This window comes from Rattus rattus, chromosome X, assembly GCF_011064425.1.
Source record: "Rattus rattus isolate New Zealand chromosome X, Rrattus_CSIRO_v1, whole genome shotgun sequence".
NCBI classification, from domain to species: Eukaryota; Metazoa; Chordata; class Mammalia; order Rodentia; family Muridae; genus Rattus; species Rattus rattus.
The window spans coordinates 108896646-108921830 of NC_046172.1; the positions used below are offsets into that span (position 1 = coordinate 108896646).

The window sequence follows — 25185 nt, forward strand, 5'->3', positions numbered from 1 at the left end:
TCTGTGCTCATGACTCTGGTCAGCCTCCAGCAAGAATTCCCCTAGATTTGACATTTCCTCTTGGTAGTTTTCCGTTTGCTGACCCCTATCCTTCCCCTTGGCTACCCGCTGCTATTCTTCCTTCCTATGTTTGAAGCTGAACCTAACTTCCTTCCTCTGCCGCAAAATTTCCCCTGCAGTGGTCACCACACACACCACGATACAGCCTTTCCTTAACAGACATCATGAAAAGTATTTTAACAACAGAGGATCACATCTGTTCTTCATGTAACCTTTATGAGAGGCGTAATTTGTTAATACCATTTACTAAATAGAATCCTGGAGGTCGACAGTTTCCTGATGATTCAATATGTAAAGATTTAGCTATTTATTATGTATAAGTACACTGTCGCTGTCTCCAGACACACCAGAAGAGGGCATCAGATCCCATTACAGATGGTTGTGAGCCACCATGTGGTTGCTGGGATTTGAACTCAGGACCTCTGGAAGAGCAGTCAATGTTCTTCACCACTGAGCCATCTCTCCAGCCTGGATTCAATATTTAAAATGGCTGGGTGGGAGGGAGGTTACAAAGAGTGGAAGAGGCTTGAGAGAAGCACTTGGGGCCAGATTCAAACATTTTGTCTTAGTTCATTTGAGCTGCCATAACAAAAATACCAGACACAAATTTATTTAGTCTCAGGTGAGAAATCTAATGTTGTTGTTTGTTGTTGTTGTTGAAGGATGAAGTCTCAGATCAAGGTGTGAAAAAGTTCCCTTTCTTCTAAGGCCTTGGTCCTTGGCTTGCACATTGCTACCTTCTTTCCTAGGCACTCATATGGTCACCGTGTTCGTGCATCATTGATATTTCTTTTAGTGGCTTCCTTGCCTATTATAAGGACATCAATCAAGTATTATTAGGTTCCACTATGACCACCACACTTTAACTTAGATACATCTTCAAATATCTCTAAATATAGTCATATTATTAAACTAGGAAACAGGAATCCAACATATAATTGGGGGAGATACAATGGCTTCCATCCATAGCTCTGTAAAGGATTTGAACTTTAACCTATAGACCAGTTATTCTGAAGCCTGCTGGTGAGTCAGAGTCACCGGAAGATCTTTTGGAAAACGACTAATTCCAGGATATGATTCAGATTCAGTCACTCTGGGCTATGCTCTGGGGAGAAGTTTAGTTCCTCTATCCTTTCCGGTTGGTTCTGGTACAGTCAGGTTTTTCTCCCTATCCCCACCCAGGTCCTAGGAATTGATCAGAGGGCCCTACATGTGTTACATAAGCACTTATCACTGAGTTATACCTTCAGCCCTGTTTATAACTCTGAGGGCCAAGCTGGGTGGTGGCAGATGCCTTTAGTCCTAGAATACTGAAGGCAGAGGCAGGCGGATCTCTATGAGTCTAAGGTCAGCCTGGTCCACAGGGTGAGTTCCAGGACAGTCAGGGCTCCACAGATAAACCCTATCTCGAAAAACAAGCAAGCAAACAAAAGAATCTGAGGGCCAGCAAAATGGCTCAGTGAGGTGGGTGGCTCAGTGGAGAGAAAGCACTTGCCTTGAAAGCCTGATTACCTGAGTTCAATTCTTAGATTCCAAGATGATAGAAGGTGAGAATCAACTTTTTTTTAAGAATTATTTATTTATTATACATAAGCACACTGTAGCTGTCTTCAGACACACCAGAAGAGGGCATCAGATCTCATTACAGATGGTTGTGAGCCACCATGTGGTTGCTGGGATTTGAATTCAGGACCTCTGGAAGGGCAGTCAGTGCTCTAACCGTTGAGCCATCTCTCCAAACTCTTGAACGTTGTCTTCTCTCTACTGCTGATGCCAAGAAGTGCTTGCTGACAGGAGCCTGATTCAGCTGCCAAAGCCTTACTTATACAGATGCGGGTGCTTGAAGCCAAAACCATTGGACTGTTCACAGGGACCCCAATGGAGGAGTTAGGGGAAGGACTGAAGGAGCTGAAGGGGCCTTATTTGTCATTAATGGGAGGGGAAGCCCTTGGTCTTATGAAGGCTCAATGCCCCCGTATAGAGGAATGCTAGGGCAGTGAGGCTAGAGTGGGTGAGTGGGTAGGTGAGAACCCTCATAGAAGCAGGGTAAGGGGAGATGGGATAGGGGATTTGCAGAGGGGAATAAATAAAATATCCAATTAAAAAAATAAAGTTGTCTTCAGACCTCTAAACCCACAGCATCACACACAAACAGCCATACTGACACGGACATGCACACAATCACATCAAAAAAGTAAAAAATTTAAAACAGAAAAAAAGTAACAGACAAAAAGAACACTTAGACCATGGTGACTAAGTGTTAGCAGTTAACAGACACTAATTATGTTAGCACACACTAACTGGGACTACTTACATTTAAGATATGAATCCATTCAGCTCTTTGGCTTCTAGTTCATATTCTTTCTATCTAAACACACATCCCATTATCCATATTGACCCCCAACAAGCCAGCTTTCATCCTGGATCTTAACCCCAGTAGTTTTTGCCTTCCCTGAATCCAGACTCACAGGGCCAATTTCCTGACCTTGGGTCTGTTTTGATATTGTTGACTTTGAACACTGAGGAGATTGGGGATAGCCTTAGGACTGGTCTAGTATATAGAAATCCTGGGTGGACTTTTCCCTTAGTTTGAGATGATTCTAGGAGCTTCTTTCTCTACCCCTAAACTGTTTGACCCCTTCCCTGGAAGATCAAGGCAGGGAAGGAAAGGGAGGGCTTGGGAGAGACAGCAGTTTTGTCAGCACAAGATAAGGGCATTTTATGACTACACAAAGAGAGGAAATTGCAGTTGGAAAGAATGTGGGAAAGGTTAACACTGAGACACCAGAGCAAAAGTCAGGAGACAACTGGGTGTGATTGGTCCATACCTATAATCTCGGAAACGCAGGAAACTGAAACCAAAGTCCCAGGAGGAGTTCCAAACCAGTCTGCAGAACTTGCTAAGGAAAAGAGAGAGAATGAGAAAGCAAGAGAGGGAGAAAGTCAGAGCGCTAGGAAGAAACCAAAACAGAAAAACAGAAAGGGAACGAAAGAAAGAAAGAAGCCAGAGGGCAGGAAGGTAGACGCTGCAAGCAGATGCCACTTGCTTATCATGAACGATCTTCACAGAGGCGGTCTTCTGACTGAGAACAGCACGGTCCTTGGCAGGTATGTATCCCTTCCTGTAAAAGGACTCAAGATGAGAGCTTTAAGGGCAAAGCCTGGGTTCACTCTACTCACAGAGCTAAACTCGAAGCAGTTCTGCTTTTTCTACCTACTATGTTTGGGCTTTATCATATAGTTTTTGCAAAAAAGTTTCAATGCTAAACCATTCTGATTGCTCGCAGCAGGTAACTGCGGCTTTTACTTTGGGTAAAACCTTGTTGCCACTGAGGTCTGGTGACTACTGTCAGTTCTTCTCTTTCTATCTCCTGCCCTTAGTCTCCAAAGCTGTGTCCTTTCTCCTATTTACAGCAAAGGCTTCTGGTTGCACTTGATTCTTTTATCTTTTCCTCATTTCCTATGAATTCTTATGCCATCCATTTTTTTTCCTGTGTGGCAGCATAGTAAAGGTCTGTTTAAATGATTTCCTGGGCCTGTGGTGGTTTGACTATGCTTGGCTCAGGGAGTGGCACCTTTGGAGGTGTGGCCTTGTTGGAGGGAGTGTGTCACTGTGGGCGTGGGCTTTAAGACCCTTGTCCTAGATGCCTGCAAGCCAGTCTTCTCCTGTTTGTCTCCGAATATGATGTAGAACTCTCATCTAACTCCTGCACCCTGCCTGCCTGGACACTGCCATACTCCCACCTTGATGATAATGGACTGCACCTCTGAATCTGTAAGCCAGCCCAAATTGAATGTTGTTCTTATAAGACTTGCCTTGGTCATGGTGTCTGTTCACAACAGTAAAACCCTAACTAAGACAGGGCCACTGGCAGGGTTTTCTCTGATTTTTTGCTGTTGTTTTGTCTTGCTAGCATTAAGGTCTCATGTATCTCAGACTGGCTTGAAACTTACTGTGTAGCCCATGGATGGCCTTGAACTTCTGGCCCTCCTGTCCTCACCCCTGGAATACTAAGATTACAGGTGTATGCCATCATGCCTAACTTTGGACACTATCACCTTCAGCAGTTGCAGTCTAGTACCTTTGTATACTTTTCTCTAATATTTTCCTTAACTTAGAAAAATTCCAAGTAAATATCCTTGTACAGGGATGGGTAAGATCTCAATGGTTTTTTCTAATTTAACATTTCTATGGGTCTCTGGACATAGAACCTAGATATTATACTTTTGTAAGATCATAACCTCCCCCCCCCCGGGGTTGGGGATTTAGCTCAGCAGAAGAGCGCTTGCCTAGCGAGCGCAAGGCCCTGGGTTCGGTCCCCAGCCCTGAAAAAAAGAAAAAAGAAAAAAAATCATAACCCCCACCAAACAAGTCACTAAGTGTGGTGGTTTGAATATGCTTGGCCCAGAGAGTGGCACTATTAGGAGGTGTGGCCTTGTTGGAGGAAGTGTGTCACTGTGGGAATAGTCTTTGAGACCCTCCTCCCTAGCTGCTTGAATGACAGTCTTTTCCTGGCAGCTTTCAGAAAAAGATATAGAACTCTCAGCTCCTTCTCTAGCGCTGTGTCTGCCTGCACGCTGCTGTGCTTCCTGCTATGATGATAATGGACTAAACCTCTGAAACTGTAAGGCGGCCCCAGTTAAATGTGTACTTTTATGAGAGTTGCTGTGGTCATGGTGTCTCGTCCCAGAAATGGAAACCCTAACTAAGACACTAAGTATTTACCAAGGGTATGAAATAGTCATGACATGCTTGCGGACTCATTTTACAGTTACCTGCTGAACCCGTACCATGTCAGATGCTGTTGTGAGTATTTGTATCTGTGAAGAATGGAAAAGTCTCTGCTGTCTGTAATTTTTTTTGTGCTTTCTTCCTTTCTTGTCTTCCTAATTGTATGAGCCCACAAGAACTCATGTGTACCATCTGATGAAATTTCAAGCAGAGGGCATCAGATAACCAGAAACTGGACTTACAGATAGTTTGGAGTCACTGGGAACTTAATGGAGTGCCTCTGCAAAACCAGAAAGCATTCCTCTTCACTGAGCCATCTCGCCAGTCTTTGTTTTATTTTTGAGACAAGGTTTTACTACATAGTGGAGATGTCCTCAAACTCTCACTCTTTCTGTTGTACCCTCTCTAATACTGGGGTTATGGAAGTGCAGGACCATGACTGCTCCTGATCCTTTTGTTCTTGAAGGTTTTGGTCTAGCATGGATGGAAGGAAGAAAGATATAGTAAAGAAAATACATGAGGAGTGGAGAGATCAGTGTTTGGTGGTTAAGAGCTCTTCCAAAGGACCTAGTTTTGATTCCTAGCAACCACATGGAAGCTCACAACCATTTGTAAATCCAGTTCCAGTGGTTCCAATGCCTTCTTCTGGCCCCTGAAGTCTCCAGGAATGCACATAGTGCATAGACATATATGGTGGCAAAACAAACAAGAGAAGAAAATAGCTGAGAAGACATGGAATGGGGGATGAACATTGAAGTTGCCTAAGGATAAAGGAGGAGCTAGGAGTTCCATTAGGAAGTGGGAGAGGAGAATGTGGGTGCATATAACCAGGATGCATTGTTTATGTGTATGACATTGTCAAAGAATAAATAAAAGATAGTCTATCAAAAGACGAGCACAAAAGAAATGGCTGGAGAAATGGCTCAGTGGTTAGAGCATGTACTGCTGTTCCAGAGGACCTCAGTTCAGTTCCCAGCACGCTGGAAGGCTCACAACTGCCTGTAACTCTAGTTCCAATAGATCTCATGCTCTCTACTGGCTTCTATGGGTACCTACATTCATTTGCATATACCCCCCACAGATATTGATGGATACACAAAATTAAAAATAAAAATATTTAAAAAGAAAATAGTGAGATAACTATACAGTATATCAAAAAGTGCAAGATGTGGATAAAAAATAGCAGGGGGACACAAACAAGGGATATGATATTTTAGTATAAAAATATAAAAATAAAAGGCTTATTACTTTGAAAGTTAAATATAAAAATATTAAAAAGAAAAAGACCTGAGTATGGTGGTATATGTCTTTATTCACAGAACGTGGGCAGGGGGTTAGAAGCAGAGGTATCTCTGGGAGTTTGAGGCCAGCCTGGTCTACATAGCAACTCAGGCCAGCCTGAACTATGAAGACCCTGACTCAAAAAATTAAAAAGAAATAAAACTAGAAAGGAAATAATAGATGCTGCTAAAAACAGAAAATATAGAGAAGGAGAAAGGAGACTGAGAGCACTAGAAGGAGGAATTATACATTTATTTTCATTTTTGGGAACAGTCCTGGGGGCTGATGGCCCAATATTATATGTCTAGCTTAATTAGTTTTAAATATGGTGGTCACTGTGGGCCTTGTGGAGATGGTGACAACCAAGCCAACATGACAAGAGAGGCAAAAGGCCAGCCATGGAAATGCTGGACTTCAGGAGAAGTCAGTGTTCCAGGCAGAATGAGTACTAGGCACTGGGGCATGAAAGTAAAGGAAGAAAAGGTGAAGGTGGTGGGAGGTGAGGACATGGAGATGGCAGGGTCAAAGTCTGTGTAGGATTTTTTATTAGGTATCTATTGCTATGTAATAGGTGTAATAAATTACTTGAAGACTTAGCTACTGTGAACTAGGCTGGGACAGAGGATAACTCAAAAAAGTGCTTGCCTCACAAAGACCTGACTTCAATACCCAGAACCTATGAAGTGACATGGTATGGTGGCGTGGGCTTGTAATACAAGCACTGGGGAGACAGAGAGAGGTAGATTCCATGGAGCTGATTGGCATACATAGTAAGCTACAGGCAAAGTGACTGTCTCCAATGCCAGCTAGGCAGCTCCTGTATGACTTTGCTTCTTTATTGATGTTATAAAACCATGACCAAAAGCAACTTGGGGACAAAGGGGCTTTTTTTTTTATCTTACAGTTTATAGCTGCTCATGGAAGGCAGTCTGGCTAGGGACTTAAGGCATGAACCTGGAGGCAAAAACTGAAGGAGAGATCATAAGGAATGTTGGCTACTTGGTTGTTCTCATAGCTTGCTAAATTTTTTTAATATAACCCAGGCCCATCTGCCTAGGAGTGGCACCATGAACAGTGCGCTAGCCCCTCCCATATCAATCATCAATCAAGTAAATATCAGACTTGCCTACGTGCCAATATGATGAAGGCATTTTCTCAGTTGAGGTTATCTTCCCAAGTGACTGTAGCTGTGTCAAATCAACAAAAATCTAATTACTCATAGCTCTTGGGAAACCTAGTCTGAAGTTGTCTGGCCTACATACAAAGGAAAGGAGAAAGAAAAAGAAACTGTGCACAAATTTAGGAGAGAGGTTCATATGGACACTTCTAACTTTGGTTCTCAAGAGGCTACATGGTTTTGTTTGGGGAGGTTAGTTTGTTATACTGATTTGGTTTATTTTTAAAGACAGGGTCTCATTTGTATCTGTCGCTAAAGCTGGCTTTGAATTCAGTATGTCATTGAGGATAACCAGGAGCCCATACCTCCCAAGAAATGGAGTTACAGGTGTGTAGCAACACACTAGTTATGTGATCCTGGAGCTCAGACTCAGGGCTCCATGCATGCTAGGCAAGCACATCACCAAATGAGAATCATGCCCAATCTCAAGAGATTGTAGTTATCTGACTGAAGTATCCACTTCAAAGTGTCTTACAAGGTCAGGAAGGTGTGGCAGCTAGCTGGTCCAGGAAGAGAAAAGATGAGAAAGGGTTAGGTTTCATTTTCTCATTAGGGTTGTTCAGATCCTGGGATGCTCTCTCGCCCTCCTTCCCTTCCTCTTTTTCTCTTCTGAGTGGGGTTTGAGATAGGTAGCCCAGACTGGCTTCTATGCAGCCAAGGCTGATCTTAAAATCCTGGTCTTCCTTCTTCCACTTTCACCTCCAAGGACTAGATTACAAACATATGCCAACTGTCTGTCTGTCTTTCTTTCTGTCTGCCCTTTCTTTCCAAAGATTTATTTATTTTATTTATATGAGTACACTATAGTTGTCTTCAGACACACCAGAATAGAGCATTAGATCCCATTACAGATGGTTGTGAGCCACCATGTGGTTGCTGAGATTTGAACTCAGGACCTCTGGAAGAGCAGTCAGTGCTCTTAACCATCTCTCCAGCCCCTTCCTTCCTTTCTTCCTTCCTTTCTTCCTTCCTTTCTTTCTTTCTTTCTTTCTTTCTTTCTTTCTTTCTTTCTTTCCTTTCTTCCTCCTCCCTCCCCCTCCCTCCTCCCTCTCCCTCCCCCCTCTTTCTTTCTTTCTTGTCTTACTATGTAGACCCGGATGGCTTCACATTGAATAAGCCTTGGCCTCTTGAGTGTTGGAATTACAGTCATGAACCATCACACCTGGCTTCACCTTGTTTCAGAACTCAAACCATGCCTGGCTTACTCCCCAGCAACCAATCCAAGAGAGGAAGGCAGGAACCACAGGTCTCTATAGCCTCACCTAATATGTCACACGCCACTACTTCCGTATTATTAATTATTATTAAGTTAAAGAATAAATGACAATAGAAACTGTGAGACTATAATCTTCAGGTAAGGGAATTAGTTTCAATAAATTGCTAGAGAGCAGGCAAACTGGTAAGAGCCAGGGCAAATTAAGTAGTTCTCTTAGAAGACACCGTTCTCTTAGAGGACACGATACGCTGTCTTGGAGGAGAGTGAATTTAAGGCTAAGGAGATTTACCCTTATCCTGAAGTCAGAATGGAAAGATTTAACTCCGCAGCATGCAAGCTAGACTGTGGGGGAAGGGGAGCAAACTAAGAACAGAGAAGTCAGACTGCCCTATGGTCAGGAAGATCCAGGGTTGAGTCAGACGGTTCAGCTCCTACAGAGATGAGTACAATTGACCACTGCAGCCTCTTTGAAGTGAAGTCACGGTGGACACTATCAAGACAACCGAGGGTAGGGTGGCCTGGGACAGGGTTCTTTTGTTTTTTTTTTTTTTTTTTTTGAGATACAGTCTCTTGCATATCAGGTTGGCCTCGAAATTCCTACTGAGGATGACCTTGAACTCCTGATCCTTCTGTTGATAAATTTGAAGGTGACTTGTAAGACCTCCATCTAAAGAGAAAAGATGGAGCTTTACTGGCTTACATACTTAAGGGTGCTCTGAGAGGTGAGAGAGCAGTATTTGCCTGCACTTGTTTCGTTGACAGGGATGGGATTTGAATTCAACCTTGCGTGTGCTTGACAAGTGATCAACTACTGAGTTACATTCCCAGCCCTTGTTTGAATTTACTATCATTGTGTTAGTTCAGATGTAATTCTCAGAGATAGAAGAGCACACCCCGGGGCCTGGGACTCAGATGGCTTAGTGGGTAAGGGCATAGCCACCAACCTGAGGACATTAGTTCTTCCCTAGAACCCACATGCAAGCTGTTCTCTGACCTCACACCGTAAACCAATGCAATAATTTTGAAAAAGATTGCATTAGAAGGGACATTATGTTAGCAAAAGTTTTAAGAGTCAAATATATTTCTTTTACTTCTTTACCAAGTTCCTTTTCATCAAGTGCAGCATTAGTTAACTAGGCAGATGGTACTCATGATCTTCTCCTTTTAAATATGTACAATCCATCTTACTACACTAGCCATTAATTCCTGAAATTCCTGAAATCTAAATATACGTTTATCTGACCACCTTACACGCATATAGCACGATCACCACTTGCTGTACAGTCTTTTTGTGTGTCTTTCCCATCTTTGTTCTATTATTTCTCCTTTTTCTTCACAAATTAAATCTCTCACTCTTTGTCTCCCTTTCTTGTCATTCCTTCCATTTTCCTCTATTTGGAAACAACCGATTCTATAATATCGGTTTACTTTTTTTGTCGGGTAGGGGATACTGGGATAATTATTTTCTCCCGGTCTCAGTTTCCCCTGTAAAGTGGCATTTAATAGATGTGTCCTGCCTTCCAGGGTTTTCAAAATGACAAGGACTATGTTAGATACCTAGCAGAGTCCCTGGTAACCGGTGAGAACTCAATATGCTGGGGCCCTTTTCCCCTGGCTTTTAATCTTCTTACCTGTATTCCACTACCCCACCCTCACCCCAGAGTCCAGGTAAAAAGCTGTGTGTTGGGGGGGGTGGAGTCCTGGATGCTAAAAGAGGAAATGCTGGAGTTGGGGGCGGGGACTGAGAAGTGACCTGTGCGCATGTGCTGTCGCTGGGTCAGGGCTCTGCTTGAGCTAGGGAGGGCAGGGTGGGGGGGTGGGGGGTCAGGCTGTATAATGAGGACTGGGGTTTTTGGATGCCCCCTTCCGGCTCCGCGAGACGGCGGGACCTTGGCGGTCCCCCGAGCGAGCGAGACGCTAATCGAGGGCTGCTCGGCTCAAGAGGTAGGTTGGAAGATGGCGGAGTGGGAAAGAAGGAGGGGCTCTGCCGGGCGGGAGCAGAGCTCCGGGGGGAGGGGGGAGGACATGGCCTGAGGCCAGTGGCTGGGCGCGCCTGGGAAGCTGGCGGACTGCACTGGTTATTTTTTTTTTAAAGTCCTGACGTGGGATGCACTTTGGTTTCCGGTCTTCGAGTTTTCTCAAAGGACTGTCCTGCCTGGGAAGGTTATAGGGAGGAGAGGGAGGAGACATAGTGACTTCTGTTCTTCTCCCAGGCTGGGGCCTGCTGCCCAGCAGAGTTGGGTTTTCCCTGATCCGCTCGGGCGCCCTCCTCCAGGATCCCCTCGGGAACCGTCGCCATGGCAGGTTAGTTAGGACTGATTGCTTGGCGCGGTGGGTACAGCTCTTGTGGGTTTCTCACCCTCCCCTCCCCTCCCTTTCCTCTCCCCTCTCCTCTCCCCTCCCCTCCTTCCCCTCTGCTCTGCTCTTCCCTCCCTCCTTCTCCTCCCCCTCCCTCGTCCTCCTGAGTCCCTCCTCCTCCCCCTCCTTCCTTCTCCCCTTCTCGTTTCCCTCCTCCTTTTCTTTCCCTCTTTCCTCCCTTCCGCTTGGGCTAGCTCTGTTTAGTTGGGCGGGAAGGCTGTGCCTCCCTCGGGGGAATGCTGGCCTGGGCTCCTGTCCAGGTTCCCGGGATTGCCCCCTGGAAGCCGTGGGTAGGGTGGCTGGCTTCAAGCCTTCAGGTCAGCCTCCTTAAACTTCGTGACACCTAAGGTAAATCTAGTTAAATAATTACAAAAAAAAAAAAATACAATCAACCTTCCTGCCCTCCGAATCTGATGACTTGTACGGGGCAGGGTGGTGTGACTCTGGCAAGGGTGGTATGAACCCAAAAGAATGAGGGCCAGAGAGCTTCAGAGGAGGAAATAGCTGGTCATTTTTGCCTCTCTTTGTCACCTTGGTCACTTCCCCAGCATATTTCTGAAAGAAAAAAAATGTCACTTTGACTTTCAGTTTCATTATTTTAACTCCACAGTTTACTTGAATTGTGGGGTATTTTTCTTTTAAGCAAGGGGAGTAGTGATTGCTGAAACTAAGCAGTGGCTCTCCCCATCTAAAAAGGAAAGCATTAATGGAAGCCTTGGGGAAAACAAACATCAGATTTTAATAATCTACTACTTTGCCTTCAAGTACAGTTATGACACTACTTCTGACATCCCATCTATACCTTAATAGTGAACAAGTTGTAGAAATAGACCAGAAACTGCTATTTCTCGTTTTCTCCTTAATGGGATTTTTTTTTTAGTCAGTTCAAGAGAACACTGTTAAGAGCCGGCCATCTTAGACTTATACCATTTTTGAGTTGGGAAGGACCTCAGCTCAACTCTTTTGTTTTACTAAGCAGAAACTAAGGCTCATGATTTCATGACTTGTCCAAGGTTACCATGCCATTTAGATTAGAACTTGGTTTCTGGCTTCCTGGCCACCACACTCCTGTTGCTTCATGTAAACTCTAAACAAATATCTTAGTATATTCTATTTAACATTTATGTCTAGCATAATACTATTTTGTCTCAATGTCTGCACCATTTTCAGTGTACTGAACATGTATGTGCCTGGGATTGTTTTCCCCCATAACTTATGAATGGAAAACATTTTAGGCCAGATAGATTTATAGCTACAGACACAGAAACAGAAGTTTAGATCTGTCTGGATTGAGTCACATGGATCCTTGAAAGAGATACAGAAAAAATGCTAACCCTGGTTACTTCCGAAGAAGAGGAATGAAAACCTTTGCTTTTCTCCTGTGCCTTGTATGTTTGGATATTTTCTAATAAACACCTTTGATTTTATTCCCAAAAGGTTTAAAGCTGACATAGAGGTATATCAACATAAGTATTTGCAATCAGTATTTATGAACATCCATTTATCAATGATTTTTATTGTAAAATCCAGTATGGCTTATGCTGTTTTAACAGAACAGGCTCAATTACTTGAGTGTTTGTTTCTCTTTTGGCTTTCACCAATTGTTCTGTATTCATGTGAAACGGTAAAAAGGTTAGTCTTTATTTTATTTGAAAAAAATACATATGGTGAGCCTCCTGATGTTCAAATAGTATAGCAAACTATGGAACTCACACATCAAATTTGTCATATAGATAAGTCTGACTCACAGAATCTTTTGGGACTAAAGTTATTTTTAAAAAGGTTATGCATGTAAAAATTGTATTGGTATATGTAGTTCAGTATAGTAGAGTAAATACTTGCTTAACATCTATAGGGCTCTGGGTGTGATTTTTTTTTTTGGAGCATATCAAAGAAAATGTTAAAATTTGATCAAAATGTATTATGTAATTTGTGAAACTAACATAACCTGCTATTTTGTACAATGACTATACACCAGTAGAAGAAAGGAAGGGGAAAGAAAGCTAGATGTGGTGGCTTCCATCTATAATCCCAACACTGTGCAGTCAGTGCAGGAGAATTGCAAATCCAAGTCGGCCTGGGCTATGTAGTGAGACCCTGCCTCACAAACAAAGTTGGGTAGGACAGTTGACTGTGTAAATGCCCTGGCTGCTCTTTCAGAGGACTGGAGTTCTATTCCCCCCACTCACACGGTATCACAGCCATCTGCAGCTCCAGTCCCAGAGGATTCAATGGTGCTTTTGGCTTCCATGAGCACTGCATGCATGTGATACACATATATGCATGCAGGCAAAATACCCAGACACATAAAATAATAAAACAGAGTCAGGGCTCACACTTGTAACCTGTGCATTTGGTAGGAAGAGGATCAAGAGTTCAAAGCCAGCTTGGGCTACATCATAGCCTGTATACGCAGAATCAGAATCAATAAAACTTTTATATTGCGTGGCATTGTTTGGTACTTAAGTGTTTGCTTTTTGTGCCCTCATTATCACTCCTCAGACATGTTATACAGTTTTTTTTCTAGGATCCAGGATCCCTCTCTCTCTTTTTTTTTCTTTAGAGCTGGGGACCGAACCCAGGGCCTTGCGCTTGGTAGGCAAGCGCTCTACCACTGAGCTAAATCCCCAACCCCCATGTTATACAGTTTTAAAAATGGTAAATGTTTTGGGTTGGAGGTAAAAGCCTCAAAGGATTTGGGGGTGTGCATCAGTCCAGCATAGTATATCCTAGGCTCTGAAGTCAGTATCTAAAGAAAAAAGACTGGACACATCCCCACCATTGAATTCTGTACTCTCATTGACAGAAAGGCTAATGAAGACTCAGGTGAAAGATGAATTGCTCAGACTTATCTTGTTTATTGTTAGCAGACTGTCTTAGTCTAGAACTCCTGTAGTTAATTGTATTGCTTTCTAGTGCATTCAATGAGACCAACTAAAATAACAAAGTAATGCTAGCTAAAAGTTAGACATATTTTAGTGGGCAAGCATTTTACTTAATGTGGCAGCTAATTCAGTAGAACACTTACAGTTTTGACACAAATATCCCCCTTAACTTTCATTTATTTAGTATATTCTCTGTATTTAATGATTGGAGACTAAATATAACATAATGAGATTTCACTGGTTTTGCTTAATCTAATCGTCTAGTAGTAAGTGCTGGGGGGGAGCTAAGGTTTAGAAAATAAATACCTATTGAGTACTTACTATGTGCTAGACACTGCACTGTGGTATGGGTCTAAAGATGACTACATATTACATATAGTGATACGCATTTGTAATTTTTGAACTTGGCAAATTGAGGCAGGAAGGTAACATTTTCCAGGACACCCTGGGCTACATATTGAGAGCTCCCATCTTAGAAAAAAAAAGCACTAAAGGATGAATATGGTAAAGTGCCCTTGTTATTTTGAGGCAGGAAGATTATAAGCTGTCCATTCTTAAAGTTTATCTCCAGTAATCTGTTAATAGTGTTATGTAAGCTGTTAGCATTGTTTAAGGTCATGGTGCATGGCTATTTGAGAAGACAAGTGATATTAGAAAATGAGAGATTAATGTCAAACTTAATAAATAATTAAACATATACAGTGGAAAATATCCTGAATTGGACGCCATGAAACTTTTTTGCGGGGAGGGAGGATCTTGGCTTTTTTTCCACTTAGACTCAGCATCTCCATGTTTCTTTAATTTTTCACAAAAATATGCTTATTCTATTTCATTGAGAACATAAAACAGGTGTTTTGATATTTTAAATTAAAAAGGCATATTCTAGAAAATGTGTGATGTCTTAGGTGGGACAGAAATCTAGGGCCCTGTTCCTTAATACTTCTTTATCAAGTTCTGCTGTGAACTACTCCTGTGTCAAAAAAGTCTTTCAAGGTGTAAGCCTTATTCTATACCTATTTGTCTATAGAGATCTGAACTCTTGACTCCAAAGATTCAAAATTAATTCAATTTTTAATTTTTTTATTTTCTTGAGACAGGAATTCTCTGAGCAGCCCTAGCTGCCCTGAAATACTCTCTGTAGATCAGGCTGGCCTTGAACTTACATATCTACCTGTCTGTGACTCCCAAGTGCTGGAATTAAAGGCATGCGCCATCCCAGCCCCGCTCTTATGTTTTATTTCGCTTTTGTGCCAAGGTCTTGCTGTATAACTCTGCTGGCAAGTTCATGTAGGAATAGGCTTGAGCAGAAGGATTGAGCTTTTCTGTTTGTTTTACTGGGGTTTTTTTGCAGAAGGATCTCGAGTCGGGTTTTAAGAACAGCTGGGCAATAGTGAGACCATGTCATTTTTTAAAAAAGCCTTATATGTGTTATATTTTAAAGAGCAAAACTGTAAGAACAAGGTGGAAATAGAAACCTTAGTAACATGGATCATACTTTACTTTTTGAGATAGATGGGGCCCTGATATATGTCTTCAGGGTGACCTTCAACCTCCCCTTGCCTTACTCAGGCTTCAGTTTCCTGAGTGCTAGGATTACAGGTGGATGCTGTCACACCCAGCTTTCATTCGTTTAATTGTATATATTTAATAATAACTATTATTGTTGTTGGCATTTTGAGGCTCGGAGTATTCTCTGTGTAATCCTGGCTGTCTTGCTGTTCACTATGTAGATGAGGCTGGCTTTAAACTCACAGAGGTCCTCCTGCCCCTGCCTCCTGAGTGCCGACATTAATCCCAGCTCTCTGGCATTTAATTTTAATCACTGTTTTTGGAAGTCTCAATGGCAGTTGCTGGCCTGTTCTGTTTTGTCTTGTAGGTACAGAATAGGAGGATTCAAAGGGGGGAGAAGCAAGCTCAGGAGTCTGAGATTAAGAGAATTTTTGGCAGCTCAGAAACGGTGGGCAAATAATAAGTTTGTGGAGATAGTATCAAATATCAAAGCTTGGATACTGAACTGTCTTTCATATATCCCCATATGGTGACTCACACCTTTAATCCCAGCACTTGGGAGGCAGAGGCAGGAGGATCTCTTGAGTTTGAGGTCAGCCTGGTCACAGAGTGAATTTGGGGCCAACCAGAGCTATCCAACATAACGCCTTTTCTCAAAAAGACATTGGCTGTCATATTATATGTACTTCTTTGTAATAATTATTAACTCAGGATTCTTGAGTTAAGAGTACTTGCTGTACTTCTACAGGACTCGAATTCTTCATCTTTATTTTAGCTTCCTGGTCTCTTGAATGCTAGCATTATAGCCTGCTATAGCCATGCCAGGTTAAGAGATGGTCTCACTGTGTAACTATGGCTGTACTCACTATGTACTGTATGTAGACTTGGTTAGTTTTGTATTTATGGTCAGTCTTCCCATTCCTGATTTTTGAGCACTGGTTTTATATGCTACCATGCCTGACTAAGACTGAAAAATTTTAAAGACTCTTTGGTTAAATGGAGAAAGGGTCTACTTCACAGATATCTGTACTTACATATGTAATTTATACTTTTCTATTTCTATAATCATTTTATTGACTTGGAGTCTGTCCAGCAAGGGACACTACTGTAATTCCATTATTCATTTTGAACAGAGACAGGAAGACCTTGAACTCATAGGCAGCCTGAGCTACGTAGTAAACCCAGTATCAAAGTGCATTCATTCCCGTGTCATCTGACTTTCCTGCTTTAGAACATTTCCCGAGCACAGAAAGGTTAGGAACCCTCACATTCTTAGATACCTCAGTAGAGTCGGCCAAGAATATCCATAGGACTGTCTTTGTAATTCTATTAGTCGCAAGACCTGGGTTCCAATCTTTTCTCCTTTTTCTCTTTCCTTTGCCACATTATATATGATAGTAACTGCCAGTCAGAACCACAGTTTGCACATTTTATGCATGAAAGCTATGAGCATGTTCTATCAGTTAAATCAAATATCACGTATCAAAACATTGTAAATTTTAAAAGTGCATTAACAAATTTTAGTTATTATCAAAGGAAATATGGTAGAAGAAAAGAGGACAGGATATAGACACTAATCATGTTTAAATTAAGGTGATTTCTCATTTAATTTCATCACACTTTCTGGATTAGAACAAATATTTACCTGCAGCTAAGCATTTAGCTATATTATGGCATCAAGGAAAATAAAAATTTCAAGATAGATAGTGTTTGGTACTCAGGGACATTAAATATGTACTTTTAACTCTAGGTTATCTTTACTGAGGTAGATTACTTTGTCCGTTTATCAGTTAAAACCCAGACAGAGCTAGGCTTGGTGGTACATGCTTATTATAATACAAGCACTTGGTAGGTGAAGGCAGAAGGGTCAGGAGTTCTAGGCCAGGCTAGGATCCAGAGTATGTCTTAAGTCAGACTTTCATGATAGCCTACCTTTAAAAAAATTAAATGAAAATAAAACAAAGACAGGATGAACCTACCAAATGTTCTACTAGAGACAACAAAGTTGTTTTGTAGATAGAGAAGAATGATTTTATATCGGGGAAAAGAAAAAAAGAAGGCTCCTGTCAGGAAATTGTTTCAAAGACCTGGCATGGTGGTACACACTTGTCATCCTAGCACTCAGGAGATTGAAAGAGGAGGATCACAACTTTTGAGGCTAGCCTGTGAGTGTGACACTATCTCAAAAAAGGTAATGGGGCCTAGAGAGATGGCTCAGTGGTTAAGAGCACTGACTGCTCTTCCAGAGGTCCTGAGTTCAATCCCCAGCAACCACATGATGGCTCACAACCATCTATAATGGAATCTGATGCCCTCTTCTGATGTGTCTGAAGACAGTGTACAGTGTATGCATATACATAAAATAAATGAATCTTTAAAAATGATTCCTAGTATGATCATAAAATAAAAATACTTTATTCCAGGGTCTAAGAGTACAGCCCTGGTAGAACATTTTCCTTGTATACATGGGCCTTGGCTTCTATCCCAAGGATTGAATATTATTATTATTATTATTATTATTATTATTATTATTATTATTCTGCGAAATTTCTAGGGTGGGTTATATAACCCATTTACCAAATCGTCCACTAAATGAACACCCAACAATGTAAATATTGTACCCTGATCACTGTCAGAATTCCTGGGGAAGTGCCCTAGAACTCACTATGTAGACCAGGCTGCCCTCAAATTCACAGATCTGCCTGCTGCTGTCTCAGTAGTGCTAAGATTAAAGGTGTGCATCACCAGGTCCTCCTAATTATTTTTTACAGGGCAATAAATGAACGGTTAGAGATGAGTTAAAAATACTATTCAACTCCAAAACGAATGAGCGAGATCCAAATGTGGCTTAGACCTTTAACACCAGCATTTTGTAAGGGAAAGCAGGGCATGTTGGAGGCCAGTCTGAGCTACATAGTGAGTTCTAGGCAAACCTGTTCTACCCAGTAAGATCCTAACTAGCTCAAAACAATAGATTCCCATCCCCTCCAATAAAGTAGCAATCAGAAAGTAACTGGTTTTGTGGCTGAGTTATTTCCATCTAACCAGTGGATCAAAAGGCATTTGCTTCCTGGCAAGTGTCAGAAATGTGACCTGTCCATCCCTGAGACTTTCTTTACCTTTATCTTCTCTGTCTCTTGTCTAACCTGATGGTCAACAATAACAACATCAATTTACAATTTCTCCTCTTGTATGTTTTCCTCCTAGACAGTAGCAAACTGGCAACAAATCTCAGGTGGCAAAGTAAAGAACCTATCTTTTTTTCTTCCTGTAATTTATAAAAAATTGTCTTCATTGGAAAGTGAAAACCTGTCAGTACAGGGTCTCAGTACTCAGTTAATTAGATTAATGTATTCACAGATGAAGCATTTTGACATGGATAGCAACCAGATGAGACTCTATTTGGTGGGTGGGATTGTACAATGGCTCTCTGGCAAATTAAGAGTCTACCTCCTTATTCTTTTAATTAGAATTCAGAATGCTTGCTGGATAAAATTTAAATGGTGAAAGAAGGAAACAAAAGAGAAGATAAATGAGTAATAGCGTTAGCCTGAGATACCTTATTTGGGCTGGAGGAGGAAGACTTTATTGCTTTATAGGTTGCAGTCCATTGAGGGAAGTCGGGGCAGGAACCTGGAGCTCAGCCTGCTTTCTGTTTTTATTAATTAATTTATTCACTTTAGATCCAATCACACCTCACCCCCCACAGATGGCTCAGCTGTTAAAGGCTAGGCTCACAACCAAAAATAAAAACGGTAGCAATTTTTTTTAATGATAAGCTCTCATGTTGTGGTCCAAGCTGGCTTGGAAATCACTGTATATCCCAGGCTCACTTCAAACTTTGAGCAGTTTCCTGCTTCAACCTTCTCAATGGGGAAATATACTTGTAAGTCACCATGCCTTGCAACAATAGAATTTGAGTGCATAACATCGGCATTTTATGCTTTTGTTATTGGGTTATATAGTTTTACCATCATCATCACCACCACCATCATCATCATCACCATCATCATCATGATGATGATGCTGGGGCTTCCAGGACCTCATGCATGCTAAGTAGGCATTGTACCAATTAGTTATACCAAAGCCTTGTACCCAGCTCTTTCACTTAAGAATGTCCTGACAATATGTATAATTTAGTATTTATCTAAAACCTGAGCTTCTGGGTTTTTTGTTGTTTGCTATGTTTCTGGGAATGGAATGCCCATGCATATTGGGCAAATGTTTTACCTCTGACTAAAATATCCCTGGTCCTTCAGTCTAGAGTTTGTATTTTTTTTAATGTGTGTATGTTTTGTAATATTTTGCAAGGGAGGGGGTGGGTGGATTGGGGGACATATGTGCCACAATTTGCATGTAGAAGTTAAAGGGGATACTTGGTGGGATCAGGTTTCTCCACGCTCCCCTTCTCTCTCCCTTTCTACATTTACCTAGGAACTGTAGATTAAATTTAGGTTGCTAGGCCTTTACCTGATGAGCCATCACCCCTGTCCAATCTAAGTTTAGAGTGGTTGTATATGGTTCCATATTACCTTAGTACTGTCTTCTGTTTAATATTGTGCCTTTGTTTCTGTTTTTTTGGGGATGGTGGTGGTTTTGTTGTTGTTTTTGAGACTGGGTTTCTCTGTGTAGCCCTGGCTGTCCTGAAACTAGTGCTGTAGACCAGGCTGACCGGGAACTCAAAGAGATCTGCCAGACTCTGCCTCCTGAATTCTAAGATCAAAGGCATGTGCTAACCACTGCCCAGTGAATATTGTGTTTTTGTATGTTTATGAATAGCACATTTTTTGAGCATTTTACATGTACCTTTTATGTTATTTCTGTCACTGACAGTTGAACCCAGGCTCTTGCATATAATAATAACATGTTATAGTGTTCATATGAGCCTGTACACTGTTTTTTTGAGACAAGGTCTTCCTGTAGTCCAGTTTGCCAGTACTTAGCTAACCTAGCCTCTGTTGTGGTTTCAATGAAAATGGCTCCCGTAGACTCACAGGAGTGGCACTATTAAGAGGTGTGGCCTTGTTGAAGAAAGTGTGTCACTGTGGGTATGGGATTTGAGATTTCAGAAGCTCAAGCCAGGCCCTGTGGCTCTCCTGCTGTCTGCTAATCCAGACGTAGAGCTCTCAGGCTCCCTCTCCAGCACAGTGTCTGCGTGGATGCTGCCATGCTTTCTGCCATGGTGATAATGGGCTAAAGCTCTGAGCTGTAAATGAGCCCCAATTAAATGCTCTTCTTTATAACAGTTGCCTCGGTCACAGTATTTCTTCACAGTAATAGAACACTGACTAAGACAGCCGTGATCTGGTTTTATTTCCCTGAGTGTAAAGTATCAGTATTAGTTTTGTCTGTTGTCTCATCCTTGACATGTTTGTTGGTTACATTGATTTGTGATACTGATCTTTGCCAAATAAGGTAAAAATAACATCATCGTACAACGAAACCCATCACATTGTAGAGGAATTTAAAAATTGTTTTGATTACAAATGAGACTTAACAGTTTTACATACATTCATGATTCTTTATAGTACCTATTTGCAAATATTTCGATTTTTTGTTGACATATTCATCTCTTTCTTATAGAGTTATAAGTGAATTCATGTCTTTCCTTAAAGCCACTGTTGGTTAAAAAAGCCACGACAGTTTAAAAGAAGGTGCTGACTGATACAAGATCCATTTCTACTTGAGAACATTTAATATTGGTGTGAAAAACAAATAAGATAGAAACAGATTTAGACAATGTCATCCCTTTTCAAACTGCATGTATTTAGAGAGTGAGTATGTATATACACACCCTCATATCATGGCACCAATTTTGGAGATCAGAGAACAACCTTTGGGACTTGGTTCTCTGGTACCATGTTGGTCCCAGGGATCAAACACACCACCAGGATTGATGGAAATTGCCTCTACCCACTGACCCAGTTTGCCAGCACAGAGCATTCTATTTTTATTAAGTTTTAAATTCCTATAAAGTGTGATGGTTTCGTTCATGTGTATATCATGTGTGTGTCATTTTACTTTGTTTCTATTCATCCTTGTCTCCTATTTCCCCCCACCCCTTTCTCAGTCACTTGTTTTCCCAGAAGAGTGTTATTATGTGGCTTTGGCTAGCCCTGAATTTGCAGAGGTCCACCAGCCTCTGCCTCACAAATGCTAGGCTTAAAGGTGTGTGCCATCATAGCCAGCTGACACTCACTCTTGATATTGTTGTTAGTAGTAAGAAATTGTGAACTTTAGGTCCAGCATCAAGAGTGGGTATACTGATTCACACTTGTAATTCCAGCACTCAGGAGGCTGAGACTAAAAGGTAGCTTTGAGTTTGAACCCAGTGCACACCAAGTAGTGAAGTGAGTACTATGCCAAGCAGAATTATACACTAAGCCCTTCCCCCAACCTCAAAGTCCAGCAGTTAAGTGCATAGTTATAGAGTAGAGAGCTGTGCAGTCCAATGAGTAATTGGGCTAATGAAATCAATGGATGGTTGAGGGTCAAATGATGAAATATAAATAGCCAATAAACGTAAAAGTGTCCACTATCCTCAGCCACCAAAAAAATAGAAATAAAACAGTACTGAGATCCCATTTCACAACGAAGTGGCTATTTATGATGTAGATTATTTTTAATACTTCCTCTAGATAAATTCATAGACAAAGTTTCTAAGATGATAGTATTCATGTTTAAAGTTTCTTCTATCTCCTCCTCCTCCTCCTCTTCCTCCTCTTCCTCCTCCTCCTCCTCCTCCTCTTCCTCTTCTTCTTTCATACACTGCCAGGATACTTTCCAGAACACTGGGCCAATTTTATTCTTTCTGTGGTGACTATTTGACACAATGTTTTTATTAATTTGTGAATATTATACAATATATTTTGACAGTATTCACCCCTACTCTTCCTTTTACAGAATGGCTTTAAGTAAAACAGAAAAATAGCAAATGTTGAGAATTTGCTGGTGGTGGGAATATAAATTAGTTTAGCCACTATAGAAACCCAGAGGTTTCTCAGAAAAGTAAAACTAAAATCTTTCTTTTCTTTTTCTTTTCTTTGACATAAGGTCTCTTATGGCCAGAGATGTTCGTGAATTCCTTATCCTCCCTCCTCCACTTCCCATGTGCTGTGATTATAAGCATGTGCCACCACACCTCCCTTTATTTAATTATTTGCTTATATGTTTACCAGGCAGGTTCTCATTCTGTAGCTCAGACTGGTCTGGTACTCTCTGTAACCCTGCTGGGAGGTTGTGGCTATTCTCCTGCCTCTGCCTCCCAAATGGAATTAAAGGTGTATGCCACTACTAGATGTCTAAAGACTTTTAAAATGCCTATACATGATTCTGTATTCTGAGAACATTTCTGGAAGAGTAAATAAGAAACTAGTGAGAGTGATTGCTTCTAGGAAGGGCCCTGGAGGTTTAAAGGTACAGAAGTGGGTAGATAGAACTTGAATTGTTCAGGTGGTTTAAGTCCACTTAATATCTGTTTTTAAAGTCAAAGTCACACTGTAAAACAATTAATTGCTTTTAACCTTATTTGAAAATAGGGTTTTCACAGAATAATACACATAAGATGATGCTATCAGAGTGAACTCTAGTTTACTCTGGCTGCCCTGGCTGTCCTGGAACTCCCTATATAAAACAGGTTGGCCTTGAATTCACAGAGATGTGCCTGCCTCTGTCTCCCAAGGACTGAGTATAGAGGTATGTACCACCATTCCCTGCAAAGCTACTTCTCAATATATTTTTACCATATTGAGAAAATATCCTTCAAATTTGAATAGTTTGTTATTCATTGTTTTAAATAGTACACAATTATTATAGACATATCCACACATAATAGACCGTAGGAACGTTGTTTTTTACATTCTCAATTTCTATATGTAATTATTTTATTACTTTAAGCGCATTGTACTGTAATTATTAAAAAGTAATGGCAACGGGTTGGGGATTTAGCTCAGTGGTAGAGCGCTTGCTAGGCCCTGGGTTGGGGTCCCCAGCTCCAAAAAAGAAAGAAAAAAAAAAAGAAGAAAAGAAAAAAGAAAAAAAAAGTAATGGCAAAAAGAAAGTAGGTGTTCTAAGTGTGTATGTGGAGAGTGACTATCAGTGATGGGTAGATACTACATAGTTAATTTTAATCTTTGTTTATGTATATGAGTGTTTTGTTTACATGTATATGTTTGTATCCTATGAGTGCATGGTATCCCCAGGGGCAAGAAAAGGGCATTAGCTCTCCTGGAACTAGAGTTACAGACAGTTGTGAGCTGCCATGCTGATGCTAGGAGCTAAACCCAGGTCCTCTGAAAGCAGCCAGTGCTCTTAATTGGTCAGTCATCTCCCATGCCTCCTGTTTATTTTTTAAGATAGTGTTTGTAGTATAATCCTACGAAAAATCCAGTCAGGCTGAGAGTATAGCTCTATGACAGAACACCGGCCCCCAATCCAATTCACAGTAGAACAAGCACAACAAAAGGAAGAGAATACAAAGTCTTTGTGTAAAAATATATACCAGGTTTTCATTTGTGTAAACTTATTTTTCTTTTGGTAGATTTTATATCTAAAACATGGTACTGGAACTCACTAAATAAATATAAAAGTGTTAGGCATAGTTGTCTGCAATCCCAGTTTATGAAAGGCTGAGGCAGGAGGATGGTGAGTTTATTGTTAGCTCTTGACAAAACCTGGGTTGTTAATAAACCTTGTTTCAACTCTCTCCTTGCCCCATAAAATAAATGTACACTGGAAGCTTGAAATGCTGCTACAGGCCTATAATCCTAGCACTTAGAGAGCTAAAGAGGAGGATTACAAGGTCAGTGACTTGCCTGGACTACAAGGCAGGGTCAAGGTGAGTCTGCCAACTGACTGACAGCTACCCAGTCTCAGAATTTAGAATGGACTGACAGTGAGGTGGCTCAGCAGGTGAAGCATCGCCGTGCCAGGACCCACGTAAAGGTGGAGCAAGAGCTGACTCCACAGAGCTCCTCTCTGACCTCTGGACTCAGGCTGTGGCTCGCACGTGCCTTTCCCCAACCATGCACACAAAGTTTTGAAGATAAGTAAGAATGTTAAAAACCTAACCTAGGTGAGGATCTAATCCAGCCTGAGATCACTCACCTAGTATGTGGAAGGTTCGGTCCCCAGCAGCACAAAACAAGGACATACTAATATACAAATAAGACAGGAATTCCAGCCAGGCTGGAAAATAGGGTATATTGTTAGTAAAGGAGTCTCATTAACAGAGACAGGGAAATTTACCTTTTAAATATTTAGAATTGCCAGGAGATGGTGGTACCTGTGTTTAATCCCAGCCCTCAGGAGGCAGAAGTAGGTGGATCTCTTGATTTCTAGGCCATTCTGGTTTATAGAGTGAGGTCTAGAACAGTCACGACTACACATGGAAATCCAGTCTCTAAAAGTAAAACAAAAAAACAAAAAAAGAAAAGAAAAGAAATAAAAATGCAACCACATGGTGGTGCACATCTTTAGTCTCAGCACTCCGGAGGCAGAGGCGGCTGGATCTCTGTGTTCAAGACCAGCCAGAACTACATGGTGTGACTTTGTCTAAAAAAAAAAAAAAACAAAAACCATAAACTAAACAATAGGGGCTGATAAGATAACAATAGGGGCTCAGCAGTGAAATCTGCTTTGCTGCCAAGTCTGGCTATTGGTTTAGGGTACATAGGTTTAGAAAGCAGTATCTGAATGAATACTGCATGGACTTAATCCCTAAGAAAGTGATCTCCTTTTATTTTTTTGAAGCAAGGGTCTTAACCTCACCTAGAACTCAACCGTCTTTCTGCCCCAGACTCCTGATGGCCAGTGTTACAGGGATGTGTTACTATATCCACTTAAAGGCTCCTCTTGGAAGCTTCACAGAGAGATGCTCTCATAGAGTGACAAAGTTTCACAGATCTAGAGTAGGACGAACAATTGAATGCACAAATGTCTGCCGTTGTGAAATAAGACTAGACCTTTA

The 25185-nt window shown here is 41.4% G+C and overlaps 1 protein-coding gene across 3 annotated transcripts in view; it reads left to right on the forward strand.

The window, feature by feature from the left end:
• The first annotated feature begins 2922 nt into the window (after positions 1-2922).
• The window catches only part of Xiap (X-linked inhibitor of apoptosis), a 41230-nt gene continuing 18967 nt past the window's right edge, over positions 2923-25185 (forward strand). Inside the window, exon 1 of one of the 3 annotated variants that reach the window (XM_032889600.1) lies at positions 2923-3168. The gene's annotated coding sequence lies outside the window, so the exon portion shown is untranslated. Of the gene's footprint in view, positions 3169-10679; positions 10798-11066; positions 11173-25185 lie in introns of those variants that run through there. The other 2 variants (XM_032889601.1, XM_032889602.1) reach the window with 2 other exon arrangements.